Consider the following 14,727-nt stretch of genomic DNA (forward strand, 5'->3'; position numbering starts at 1 on the left):
TTTAAAAATGTTTCGTTAAAGCACTTAGAAAAGTGTAAACACTAATTTGCAAGAGTATAAATAGAAATATTTAATATTCTTTTTAAAGCTGATGAAGCGGATTCTTATTTCCAACCTAATAAATTTGCCCTTCACAATCTTGCTAGATATGGCTAACCAATCAAGGAAAAAAAATCTGCACTAATACAGTTCCGTTTTTCAAAGAAAATAATTTATTTATTACTTCCCATTCTTCATTATTCCATACAACATGTTCGTGAAACATATGACAAATACATTGCCTCCTATTAATCTTTTAAAGCAAAAAAGCATTGAATAGTGAGCGGCCTAAATAAAATTAATTAAGAAAAAAAAAAAAAAGACTTGGCAAAAGAAATGGAGCTTCCTGGCTTTTGGGTTAAATATGTTAACATTTCTTCGTATTTTATGTTTAGTTTTGTCCATTTTCGCCTTAAATATCCATTTGTATGTATCCATTTCTAGTTGCTTTAGAATACTATTAGCATCCTATTGTGATATCCTGTGCCTTCACATTGAAAAGGCTGTAAAAGAGAATGCCAGATTTTGACAGGTTTAAAAGCTACATGACTTGGCAATGCTATGCTTTGTTCTCCTATGTTTTACTCTGGCCCAGATTCTAGGACACACAGGCCAACTTAGAAGTTCAACATCTGACCACCAATAGAGACCTGCATGCGGTCCCTGTGGTTTGCCATGATTCCCTCTGGGTCCTTCACTGCTCAAGGAATTCTAATGTCCCTTGACTGGAGGAATGTAGCATTTATTCCCTTAGGATAGCTTTTTGGGTTTTTTTTGAAGTGGGGAGGAAATTGATTTCAAAATATAATTTGAATTTATAAATTTCTTCAATGCATCAGACTTTTGAATAAGTTATAATGAAATTGTTAATATTTTAAAAGTAGGGCTCATATTTTGGAAGATAGACTATGGCAAATTCCTATCTTTTTAGGTTTTCCCCTCAAATCGTCCCCTCAAATTCACAGGAATACCTCAATATCCTTTCTTTTCTCTATATTTGATCATAATAATGTGAAGTTTTGTATGGAGAAGCCTCCTCACAGAATTGTATTACACTATAGTGGAGACAAAAGGAGATGGAGAGGAGGGGATGGCCACAGTAGAAATCACAAATCAGCCTTAGCTTTCCCCAAATCACAAGCTCTGCAACTATTCAAAGGTGAGTTTGGAAAAAAATGAAGACACGGTCATTGTTATCTAAACATTTGTAAACTGACTGAAAGAAATAAAATGAAATAAAAACATCATAAACACAAATCCCAGCAATATTTAAATTCAACAGGGAGAGTCACTCCCTTGAGGACCACTTTTCTTTGTCCCCATTAGACTGTCTGCATATGGAAACAAAGTTCTACTGAACAAAGCGGAACTGCATCTAATAAGTCCCAGTAGTAGTGAGGCAGTCCTGAAAATACACAATTAAAACACAAAGCACTGTTAAATAATACTGCCTTGGGGATTGGATTGACTGCAATTTTACCCTATTAAAGTAACTTTAAAAGTTAATTTAAAAGTCTCAACATCCAATTTTATTCAATAGTCAATACAGTGAGAAGAAAACCTATTTCTACTCAGGTACAGATATTATGTGGGCTTATGTGACTAAATGTTGGCTTATTATATCCCTATAAAATAGAGGAAAATCCATTTTCTTTTAACAATGGATATTTAAGTTATAGTTACATTCTTCTAATTTCCTACAACATAAAAAAATAATTTTCTCCTTATACTAGCATATAAACAATGCCTAATAGCATTATTCTGCTACAACATGTAAACATGAAGATACAATAATACCATGAGAGGATCACAAAAGAGAATCTTAGGAGTCACATATTAAGTGACATTTTTATTTGTGAGAAACGTATGCCCCACCTCCAAATCATACTATAGTAGATCAAACATAACAATCAGTTTGCAAGGGTATGTGGAACTCTTCTACCATGTACTATTTAGAACTCTGCCAAATACTAGGTGTGAGACCGAGCCACAAGAGTTCTGGTCTCAAGATTTGTATGATTTTATGAATAGCATCAGAAGAGGAACTAATTGATCATTAAATCACAAAGTCTTAACAATGTATGTAATTGGAAATTCAACTTAAATGATTAGAAACATTTTTAAATTTTGATTTGACCTAGCAGAAAAAGGGTATTGTAAAAGAAAACTTCCATGAAACTGATCATCACACTCAAATAACCGTATTTTAGTAGAGTTAAATGGAGGGTCTATTTATAATGGTAGGAGGATTAAAGAAAACTATTAAGAAGGAGTGAAATACTCTAGGCCTGGAAGTAGATGGTACCATTACAAATCCCAAAGACAAGGGTACGGAATAGCTGTTAACCTGTAAGAAGAAAGTGGGCATAGTTGTAGGAGACAGCTGCTTATTAAGTGGGAGCTTGTGGTCATCAAAACACAGGGGACGTACTATGGCATTGCCCCCTGTCCTGCTGTTTTCTCTCACTGGTCAAACCTACAGGAAGCTGGAGGACAAGAGAGACTGTTATTGATCCCAAAAGGTAAGCCTCCCATGATGGACCAAGGTAGAGAGTAGAGATAGAGGGTAAATAGACAACATGTAATATAAATTGGAATGCAGATTATATAAGCACTATCATATTGGAGGTCTCCTAATCTAAAATCATATAAAACATCACTTTTAGTTCCCAGATTATTCACCAGGGATGAAGAAAAATTATATTGCCAGCACCCTAAAAATTATCATGTATCCCCCTCTCTTCACAGCCATAACCCCAATCCTGATATGAAATAATTTCTTTCTCATTCTTTCATTTTTTACTATTTACATACATATCCTCAAATAAAGCAGTTCAGCTTTGCTTGTTCTGGAAATGTTTATGAATTCATTCTATTTTTTATTCTTTTGTTATGGCTTCTTGTGCTCACCATTTCATTTATAAATTTCATCCATATTATTGCACATAGTCATAGTTTAATCATTTTCACTTTGTAAATTATTCAATATTTCTACCATTTTTAAGTGTTATATTTATTTAGTTAGCTAGTTTTTACAAAGAGAGACTATGAGTGGGGGAGGAGGCAAAGAGAGAGAGAGAATTCTAAATAGGCTCCAAGCTCAGTGCAGAGGCAGATATAGGGCTCAATTCCATGACACTGGGATCATGACCTGAGCTGAAATGAAGAGCCAGAGGCTCAACTGTCTGAGCCACCCAGGTGCCCCTAAGATTTTATTTTTAAGTAATCTCTACACCCAGTATAAGGCTTGAACCATGTGATCAAGAGTTGCCTGTTCCACCAACTGAGCCAGCCAGGCACCCCAATAGTCTACAGTTTTTGTAGACTATATGTGTCTATTTTTATGTGTCGATTTGTAGTCGTTTTGATTGTTTCTGGGTTTTTTTAGCTATCATGCAAAAGCCACTCTGCACCTTTTTACACATATATCTTGATATATTTGCATATTCATCAAGTATGTTTACCCAGAATATAAGCCTCAGGTTGTAGGATCTGCATAGCTTTGTCTTTGTCAGATGATACAAAGTATTCTTCTAAAGTAGTTGGCAATATATACCTCCATCAACAATACATGAGAGTTCCCATATATACACATCAACACTGATGTACTATTGTAGAACCTAAAAGTTTTGTCAATTTGGTGGATACAAAGAGTTATCCCATCTTTTAATAAACACAAACTCTTTTTTTAATGTTCATTTATTTTTGAAAGAGAGAGAGAATGAGAGAGAGAGAGAGAAAGAGCGAGCAGAGAGGGGCAGAGACAGAAGGAGACACAGAATCTGAAGCAAGCTCCCGGCTCTGAGCTGTCAGCACAGTCTGACGCCGGGACCATGACGTGAGCCGAAGTCAGCTACTTAACCAACTGATCCACCCAGGTGGATGGATAAACACAAACACTTAATTTTAATGTAATAGAATTTTTCAGTGCATTGTTATGGCTAATTCTTCCTGTATCTTGTTTGACCAATCTTTCTGATTTCCTAGTTTTCGGTTGCTGTGCTTCCAAAACCTTCCTGGTTCCTTTCCTTTCAGATATTTGCTTTTTGACTTTTGGGTGTGTCTATTCTTGGAGGTCCCCTACAACCGTAAGGTAGTTTGTGTTAACTTTTAGTTACCTGCAACCCAAAGTCCCAATGAACCTAGGAGTGTTCTGGTCCTCTTGGTCCTCTCCATTCTAATGCTCCATTATCATTACTTGTCATATAATCTTCTTTACCTCCCTTCCTTACTCCTTAATCACTCCTTTCTTCCTTCCTCCCTCCCTCCCTTTCTAATTTGAAATAACATATTTAATTCGTTTATGCTGCCAATGGACTTAAATAGGTTTGTGCTTTTCAGATTTATTTGCACTTTAACAGAGATTTGCACTTAAACAGATTTAAATAAAAAATGCCATGATTTCTTAGTATAATAAAAAGACCTCTGCAATGAGATAGTCTGGTTTTAGAGTCCGGCTTTTCCCTTGTTAGCTATGTAACCTTGAACATTTACTTGCTTCTCTGATAAAAATGATTTCAATAACACATGTTCCACTTACCTTATCATTTTTAACATAGTTTGTGAAATCAATTTTAAAACTTTAAATCTCATAGATTATTATTTTAAACTTTTATACTAATTCCATGTGATATTTCAGATACATTTTTGATAAAATGATGAGGAATATCTTTTAGGGAAGATAACTTTCTCTTTTCCTCAACATGTCACAATGTAAGCAACCACGACATCTTTCATCTTTCAAAGTTAGCACAGGCAATAAGAACTGACTTTGGTCCTCTTGCTGAAGAGCCCAGGAAATCTGTGAATCTACATGGATCGTTACTGGGATTGCACCAAGGTCAGTTTATAGAATTCACACAGCATCTTATAAATTCAGTTTTCACTTTCTCTCTCGGACAAGAAATATTTATTTTATTGTATTGAGAAGATGGATAAGCTGTACATATTAACAAAATAATATAATATAGCACTAATTGTTGACTGTACTAAAATATAACCCTCCTAAAATTAAAAGAAAAATCCACAATATATTCAAAGTTATAAGAGTATCAGAATTCACTTGAGTCTACATTTTTCCAAGGTCTGATTTTACCATGAGGTCACAAGTATGTTCCATCTTGTGAGTGAAATAGTAAGACTGACCTGTCCTGACACTGTCATAATACTAAAGGTTTCATAAGTTGAACTCCCAAAGCCTCTCGTGACTTCATTAGCCACTTTTTGTTCTCCTCTGTCAAAAACTCAAAGAGGTAATTCATGCCAATGTGTCATTCTAGGTTATACCCATGACATAGAATTATGCTTTCTTTGTGTTTGCAATAGTGCTTTAGGGTAACATTAGCCTTTCTTTTCCTTTTTGGCTGCAGTGGTGGTGACTTGGTGTTTTTTATTGTTTGAATGTCAGGTGGAAATACAGCAGCTAAGGACAGAGGAAATGAGATTAAAAAATAAAACAGCACCAGTCCTTCATAGGAGTTCTATTGTCCTCTGCAAAGTGAAGAGCAAATCTACCAGCTGCAAGAGAACAAAGAGCTGTCACATATACCCTAAGTAATGAAGAGCTCTTCTTTCCCCTTAGATTCACCACACAAGCTCTCAAGGTCCATTGTAGGTGTATTACCATTATGATAAAAGCTCCGAGTAGGTTTAGCCTAAGGGGACATCAATTGTTGCGCATAAAAACAGGGACCCAGTGTGTGTGTTTCCATCTTTAAATAGGTTTTGCAGCTTTGACTTCCTTTTGTTAAGTTCTCACAGATCTCAGAGTCAGAGACACATTAAGGATGCCAATTTCCTTTCATACATCCTGATCAATCACTTCAACCACTTTTAACAATTGATACTGACAACACCTGAAACGGCAATTCACATCACTGCAAACAAGACCCAAAAGAACAAACGTATTACACCACAGTCAAGTGTTCATTGTGTGTGTGTATGTGTGTGTAGATAGGTGGATTATGTATACGCGTATTTGAGGCATGTTATCTACCTATATACTTATATGTATGTTCAGTATAACGGCTAAGTTGTTTTTTACTTGAGAGCTCTACTTAAAGCAAAGAAATTAAATGAATCAGATGAGAAGACAAAATTTAAAAATAAACGTATCTTTAAAAGTTTTTTATATCAGACTATGTTGTCCACTAAATATTTTACATACTGAATGAAAGTATGGACTACATATTTAAATAAATTTCATGAGATCAGTGTCTCCAGGCAAACTAAAGAAGGTGTTGGGGAAGGTGATCGAGAAGATGTGACTGCCAGTCGACCTGTGAGCCAGACCGGGCACTCAGAGGCTCCTCATCCCTCCTCCTGTCTTTGAAATGTGTGATCTACTTGTCATTACCACTTCCAGAAACTTCTCCAAGGACACAGCCTTCAGATACTGATGTACTACTGAGATCACATCTACATGGTATATGTAACTGAACTCAGTTAAAACCTCTTTATAAATTTTTAAGATTTGGCAGGCAGTGCAGAGATCTGCTCATTTTTCTACTGCGTAAGACAAGCCTTGTATATAAGTTCACTTTGCTTATTAAAAAACAAAACAAACAAACAAAAAACCTGCCACCTACCAACCTGGAGTGGTCAACCTTTTTCTTCCTTCTCTTGCTGCCTCCTCTGTATGGGGTCAGTTCATATTATACCAATAAACCTCCCAAGAGGGTTGTGAACCAACAGTTGGCGAGCCGGCTGGAAGACCACAGGAATTGGCCTTAGGAATAAGGTGTCCACAGTGGAAATCCTGAGTTGGCCATCAACTTCTATATGGAAGGGAGCAGCCCAAATGTTAGATGCTGTGGACCACCATGTGAGAATGGGGATGTCCCCCAAATGCCAGCCAATCTAACACACTTGTTGAGGAAGTGTACATCACACACAGTGGCAAAGAAGGGAAATGGATGATTACTGCAGTGGTCTGGCTTCTGCTACAGAGCAGTTTGGCCAGTAACCAATGCCCAGCTAGAAGTTGAAGTTCAAGTTAGAAAGTCAGAAGAGCTACGGTTAGACAAGGACACGTGCTTCTCCATCCTCTGCTACCTCCAGGGCTGGCAGACAAAGTGGGGGGAAACGATAACTAGTTAGAGACCTTAGCATGCTGTTTTGCAATGGAGGGTGCAACCTCCCACAGATGAAGATCTGGGCACTTGTGACAAAGTCTGATTAGGATGCTAAGAGATAAAATCTCTGAGAAAGTGATGAAAATGAAGAGAAGGATGTTATGGTGATTGACAATAAAACAGGCAAAATGTCCCTTATGTGTTGTGAATTCTGATACAAAGGAAAATTTAAAATAGCAATTACTCCAAATCTCTTAGGAGAAAACTTGTATTCTTTCTCTGTCCCTTGAAGCTGTAAATCTTATCATGTCTTTGAAATATAAGCACCCTAGGAGACACTCACAGAGAATGAAGGAAAAAAAGAGGCTAGAGGGAGGTTTTTAGAAACCGTTACAAAAGTTCCCTTGTCAATTGGGTTATAATGAACTCTCATCAGATCTTTAACCACGGCCATTCTTAAAGGTTGCCATTTGCAGTTACTGTTTTACTCTAATCTTTTGGCAAAAAGGGTTCCTGCATAAGTACTTCATTTTCAAGAGGTTTATAGAAAAGTCATCGACAAGTTTCTGATAACTAAGATCAATTTGCCTTTATGTGGGAAAGATAATAATGAAACTTTCAAGTGCTTCTTCAAGGCTACCGCCAGCACCACAGTATGTCATGGAATGCTGGTCTGAAATCTGTCCCTGTCCTTCCCACAGCAGTGAAATGAGCCCATTACACAGATGATATGATGTTAACAAGTAAAGACTGCCCTCCGCTGTAGGACATTCTGCAAGCCTTGCTGGAACAACTACAAAGCAAAGGGTGAGCAGTGAACCGAAAGACAATTGAAGGCCCGGGCACTACTGTACGGTTTTGGGGAGTCATCTGGTTGGATAAGACCCATGTTGTCTCAAAAGCTGTGATTGATAAAGTGTAGGTTTATCCATTCCCTAAGACTATGAAAGAGATGCAAGCCTTTGTAAAGATTTGGGGGTTTTGAAGGACTCTTATTCTCCCCATGGCACAGGGCCTCCATCCTTTATATCACCTGATAAATAAAGGGCACATATGAGACTCAGGATCAGAGCAACAAGCCACCTTTGAGAAGGCACAAACACTAGTGAAGGAGACTAAAGATCTGGGCATCTCCTATACAGGGGTACCATTTGAGTCGGATGTGTTTGTGACTTCAGAAGGTATGGGTCAGATATTGTGGCAGAGATGACAGAGGGGAAGAATGACCCTAGGATTTTGGTCCCAGCTCTGAAACTCAATATATTACCGTACAGCAATAGCTCCTCACAATGTACACAGTGCTCCTGTAAGTAAAGCCTCTCACGTAGAAGCCAGGGTCTGAATGCTGAATAGTTTAGCTGGTGTTTACACATGAGCCCTGGCCATTAATCCTTTGACTCTGGGCCATCCTTTTTAAAAAGATTAACCCTATGGCTTGGCCAATGAAAAGCCAAAGGATGGGTGATAAAAAATAAATCCTTGTGGGGGCAAGATATGTAGAAAGACATTTGAGTCCATTCAGAGGAGTCTAAAGAACCCCTTTATGTTTATAATGCCCAGTTCATAAGATCCTGACACCCTGTGGCAATCAGTAAGCTCCTGCCCTAGCTTGGGTACCAGCCCTAGCAACTGACACTTTAGTAGTTACAGGAGATTGAGCCCATAGAAAGAGTGGCCATCACAGTGCCTGTGTAAAATGGTGTATTTCCAAGGATGCCAGATTGCTCTTAAAGTATAGCAGCTTGGTTAAAGCAGTAACAGGATGACCTGCGTATTCTTTATTGTTTAATTTTTTTTAGTGTTTATTATTTTTGAGCAAGAGAGACACAGCATGAATGGGAGAGGAATAGACAGAGAGGGAGACAGAATCCGAAGCAGGCTCCAGGCTCTGAGCTGTCAGCAAAGAGCCTGACGTGGGGCTCAAACTCACAAACTGCAAGATCATGACCTGAGCTGAAGTCGGCGCTTAACTAACTGAGCCACCCAGGCACCCCAGACCTGCGTATTCTAAACAGCACTCAAGGCGAGTGCCAAAATACTCTGGGGCCATCCCCTGGAGTTCCCAACCAATGTTAACCTCCTCCCTCTGAGCAAGCGTTCTAAATATTCCTTGGTTTGTATGGACCCTGCAAGTGGCCTAACCCAAGCCTTCCTTGTTGGCATGCAAACAAAGCTGCCACTATTAGGGGATTAGAGACGCTGAGTAACAGGCATGAATGCCCTTATCAAATATACAATGATTGGCAGTCACATTTCACATGTATATCACATGATATACAATACTCAACAACAAAAAAACATGACTTTAAATGATAGTCCATCTCCCCTATAAGCCATATACAACAGGGTGGTGGAAAGAAAAATGAGAATATTAAAGCAGATTAAATTATTAACAGGTAAAACCATGTTGGCTAGGTGAACTAAAGTACTGTCCCAGGCCTTAATACATTTGAAAGGTCAACTAGTATGGCCTATTACCCCATATGTCAGACTGGGGGCCCCTGCTGAGGCTTAATACCATCAAGGTTTAGAAGTTGTGGGAGGGTGCCTGGGTGGCTTAGTCGGTTGAGCGTCTGACTTTCGCTTGGGTCTTGATCTCGCGGTTTGTGGGTTCGGGCCCCACGTCGGGCTCTGTGCTGACTGCCAGCTCAGAGCCTGGAGCCTGTTTCAGTCTGTGACTCCCTCTCTCTCTGACCCTCCCCTGCTCATGCTGTCTCTCTCTCTCTCTCCTGGAAATAAATAAAAACATTAAAAAAAATAAAAAAAAAAAGAAGAAGTTGTGGGAAATGAGTGCTGTTGCCCTGATTCTCACTATATGTATGGTGTATGGATCAATACACTATACTACTGAGAACACCAAGCCCCACTACATCTGGGAAAGAAATTACTTACTGGAATTTACAAGGGGCTGCCCCACAGGATGGGTGAATTCACAGCCCCTGGGTAAGGGGAAAATGCACAATCTCCACTGGGATCCCATTGATCTGCTACAAGCTGGACTTGTCAAAATACACTAGGCCTAGAATGGAAGATGCACCATTGTAAGGGGAGAAAATGGGGGTTATAGTCTGGCATATCCCACCTCCAGTCATCTCCTCATGCCTGATGGTGCTGCCTCTTCTGGCCAACATGTATGGTAGGTACAAGGTCAAGTTTCTAAAGCTGCCAACCTCCCTCTCATCAAGGCCAGATGGGAACATTCTGTTTTCCACTAGGACAATCATTTGACCATTCTCTTTTTTCTCTCCATTAGCCTGACCAATGTTATAACACATATAGAAGCCCTTACTAAATTCATTCAGCAAGCTTAAATTATAGCCAGAAATGCCTGTCCTTACTGAACAATGAAATGATTCTAATGAGAAAAACTGCCCTTCAGAACAGGATGGCCTTAGATATTATCTCTGCTTTGCAAGGAGGCACCTGTACCATGATCAAAATAGAATGTTTTGTGCTCATACCCGATGAATCTGGTTATGTATCATCTTTATGAAATCACGTGAGGACACAAGCAAAACATCCTAAGTGATCGGATCTCCATCCTAGTGGATTTAGTAAATCAATGGTTTGAATCCTTGGGATCTTGGTGGAAAAAAGTTGTCACTGATTGGGGGAATTATTAACTTAAACTGTGTTTGTCTTATATGTGCCTTATTGTGGCTGTGGCATCTGCCTGAAATGTGGCCAGATGATGGCCAAAGGAGCCACCTCCATGCTAATGAAATGCCTTGCTGACTGCTGAGAGCCCACTGTGGAAGAGGGGGTTGTAGGAGATTGTAAGAGTTGGTCACAAGAGGTGGAACAGTAGGAAACATGCGACCACCAGTTGATCCATGAGCTGGACCAAGGTCACTGGAGGCTCCTCATCCCTTATTTTTCCTTGAAATGTGGGATCCATTTCCCTTTCCCACTCCCAGAGGCTGTTCCAAGGACACAGCCTTGAGATAATAACATGCTGCTGAAAACACCTGCATGATACACATAACTGAACCCACTTAAGACCTCTTTATAAACTTTTAAGATTTGGTGGGAGGGTGTGGGGATCCATTTGTCTTGCTGCCACTAAGACAACCCTTATGTGTAAGTTCCCTTTCTTATTAACACTACCACCTATGAGGGCACCTGAGTGGCTCAGTTGGTTAAGCATCTGACTCTTGATTTCAGCTCAGGTCATGATCTCAAGGTTCACAAGATCAAGTCCCACATTGGGCTCTGTTCTGACGGTACAGAGATTGCTTGAGATTCTCTCTCTCTCTCTCTCTCACTCTCCTCTCTCTCTCTCTCCGTCTCCCCTCTCTGCCCCTGCCCCCTGAAGGTGCACAGGCACTCTCTCTCTCCCCCAAAACTAAACAATCATTAAAAAAATTAAAAGGGTTAATACATTAAAAACAAAACAAAAACTACCACCTACCAACCTAGTGAGCTGCCTCTTCCTTCAAGCTCTCTCTGCCCTCTGTGCAGGGGGATAGAAGGGTGGAAATTTCAGATAGCACCAGAAAAGCTCCCAAAGCTCCCGAGAGGGTTGCAAACCAACAGAAGGGAGAACAATATGTGCCTGCAAGTGGGAATCAACACAACACATTTAAAAACTTGAAGGAATCTGTGTATGTTGGAGTAGAGACAGAGGAGGAGTGAGTAGCAAAACATGAGGTGGGAAATATTCTTGGGAACCAATTACTGAGGACCTGATAAACAAGTAAAGAATTTTTGCTTTTTCATTTTATCTGGAAAGCAATGGCATATGGGCTACACTGAAGAGAGTGGGATTTCTAGTAAATAAAAAGATCTAGCTGTGATATGAAAAATGGAAAGGAAAGAGACATAACTGAAGACAGAAAGCTGGTAAGAACTTATATGAGAGGCTCAGCCTTCCCTTTAGGGACTTTTAATGAGCTTCTAAGTTCATAGAAGGGAAGAGTGTCACCCATGATAAATACAAAAGTAAATGTAATCAAGAAAAAAGAAAGTGATTCAGAGATCTGAGAGCTGTAAGCAAACAAGAAAGGAAGAGATGTGCTGAGAGCAGGTGACAATATCAGAGCTCTAGAGACTAATTTTGAGCCATTAACGAGATGAAGAATTTGAACCTCAGCCTTTAGCTTTAATCCTGGGACCTAGAACTGAAATGGGCCTTGGGCCATATCAGTCACTTGCATCCAGGTAGACTAATCTCTTTAGAATAAACTATTCCCAGTTGGGCCTTCATGATTTCCACAGCTTAAAATCAAATATAATACTAGGTCAAACACAAATAATGAAGCCATATGAATGAGAATCAGCAGAAAATGAAAACAAATTTAGATCTGCAAAGACATAAGATACTAGAATTGTCAAATACAGATGATAAAATATTTACTGATGAATTACTTAAAGAATAAAGGCTAGGGACAAAAATGAACAAGCAACAGGAGATTTTTAAAAATGATCAAATACACATTAAGAAAAATGCAGTTTTAAAAAAGTGGAAAATGAGTAAAACAGTAAATCACACACTCACACATAGCTACTGGGAAAAAAGTAAGAGAGAAGATAAATGTAAATTATCTAATTAGGGTAAAATAAGGAGAAACAAGAAAACGGAAACTCAGGAAGGGACAAGGAAGACTGAATGGAAAGGGGTAAAATATGTCCAACTGGAGTCTCAGAAGAAGAAAATAAAGACAACAGAGCAGAGAGAGTACTTCAAAGACAATGTCTGAAAATTTTCTACAAATCTTCTAGAAATATATGAATCTTCATACACAGAAAGAACAACAGGTAAGAAGAATTTCATGAGATAGAGAAAGAGAGGGAGGAGGAGTATGGAAAAGAGAGAGATAAACACAGCCAGACATAGTTAAGGAAAGCAGAAAGATTCCTCTACCAAGAAGGATACTTAGAACAGCAACAGATGTCTTAATTCTATCAATGGAAGACAGAGGACTATGGGAAAATATCTTTCTTCTAAGTGCCAAGATGGGAAAATTTAAAAAAAGAAAAGATTTTCAAAATAGACTTATAACTTCCAGAAATAAAGCAAAACTAAGTTTATTTATATTTAGATAAACACAGAGGCTTTTATCATCAACAAATCCCACTATGGCAAAGTCACAAGGCATGTACTATGAAAAATATTCCAAAAAGGTTGCCTGAATGCAGATAAAAAGACAAAGAACAGGTAAATATACAGATAAATGCATGTGTTTCCTCAAAATATATACACAGTATCAACTATATACCAACTATATACCATGCAGAAGGAAGGAAGAGAGGAAGATTTGCATTTTTGGAGTTTACACTCTAGTGAGGAGAGAGTGTAAATGAGGGGAGAGAGAGTATATATAGTAAATATGTAACTTATTGAGTTTAAGTAAAACAAATATTATCCATATAAAATAATAATAATATCAATGGAGCACCTGGGTGGCTCAGTCAGTTAAGCATCTGACTCCAGATTTTGGCTCAGGTCACAACTGTGAGATCAAGCCCTGCATTGAGCCCTGCACTGGGCTCCTCCGCCCTGAGTGTGGAGCCTGCTTGGGATTCTCTCTCTTCCTCCCTTTCTGCCCCTCCCACATGTGTGTTCTCTCTCTCTCTTTCTCTCAAAATAAATAAATAAGCATTAAAAATAATAATAATCTCAAATTTATGAGGTTAAATGTATCTAAAGTACTGTACCAATATATTACATGTCAGGAAGCGATTAAGAAGATTCAGTTTTCCAAGGCCCTTGCACATTTCAAAGGGTGGGATTAATGGCTAATTAGTTTTAGAATTTGTTAAGTATACACGATATCAAGTTTAACTGTGAAAAAGTTAGTATTAAGTATAAAACCGCCAAACCCGCAGAGAGAAAACTAGAATAAGGAACTACAAGCATATGAAAAACAAAGAAACTATAGCTGAGATCCAAGTGAAAAGTGTAATTCTCTGAATCTAAGACGGTGATGGCCAGGATGGAGAATGCTGAACAAATGCTGTAAATGTTAAGTAGAGGAATGACAGAATAGAGTGAAGGACTCGGCCATATGAGGAGGCCTGGGGAAGGAAAAATCAAGAGGGAAGCCCAGGTTTCTGTACTGATGTTTGAGGATGATGGTAGCACCATCAGTTAGGATGAAATACACAGTTGGAAGTGGAAATTGGTGATTTTCACTTTGTTGTGCATATGCCATGTTCGCCGTGAAGGAGAAAGTCACATAAATTCCACACACTAAATGTGCAGATCATGTGTCCAAAACTCACAAAAATTATGGAGGCGTGGGTTATGGATTTGGGATCTTAAGTCACGGTACAGTATGCACTTCCTACCCTAATCCTGCCCATTGCCTCAATTTTCTTCTGTCTTGTTTTTATCTTCTTATTCCTTTTTTTTTTTTTTAACCATTTCCTGTTTGTGCTTCCCATTTCCACTCAACTGCTTCCCTTAATGTCACCTCGGTAAAGAGGCAGTTGCAGAGATACTACTGGCTAAAATGGGTTGAAATGTTTACTAAACATTTGTAAACATGTTTACAAATTTGTAAACATGAATCTTTTTCACGAATAGCAAAAAAAATAAAAAAAGACATTTTACTAGATGCCATTAGATGTAGTAACATCTTCTAACTTCTAACAAACCACCCTAAATTTTTTT

Source organism: Hyaena hyaena, unplaced genomic scaffold, assembly GCF_003009895.1.
Source record: "Hyaena hyaena isolate Hyena2069 unplaced genomic scaffold, ASM300989v1 scaffold_66, whole genome shotgun sequence".
Lineage (NCBI taxonomy): Eukaryota > Metazoa > Chordata > Mammalia > Carnivora > Hyaenidae > Hyaena > Hyaena hyaena.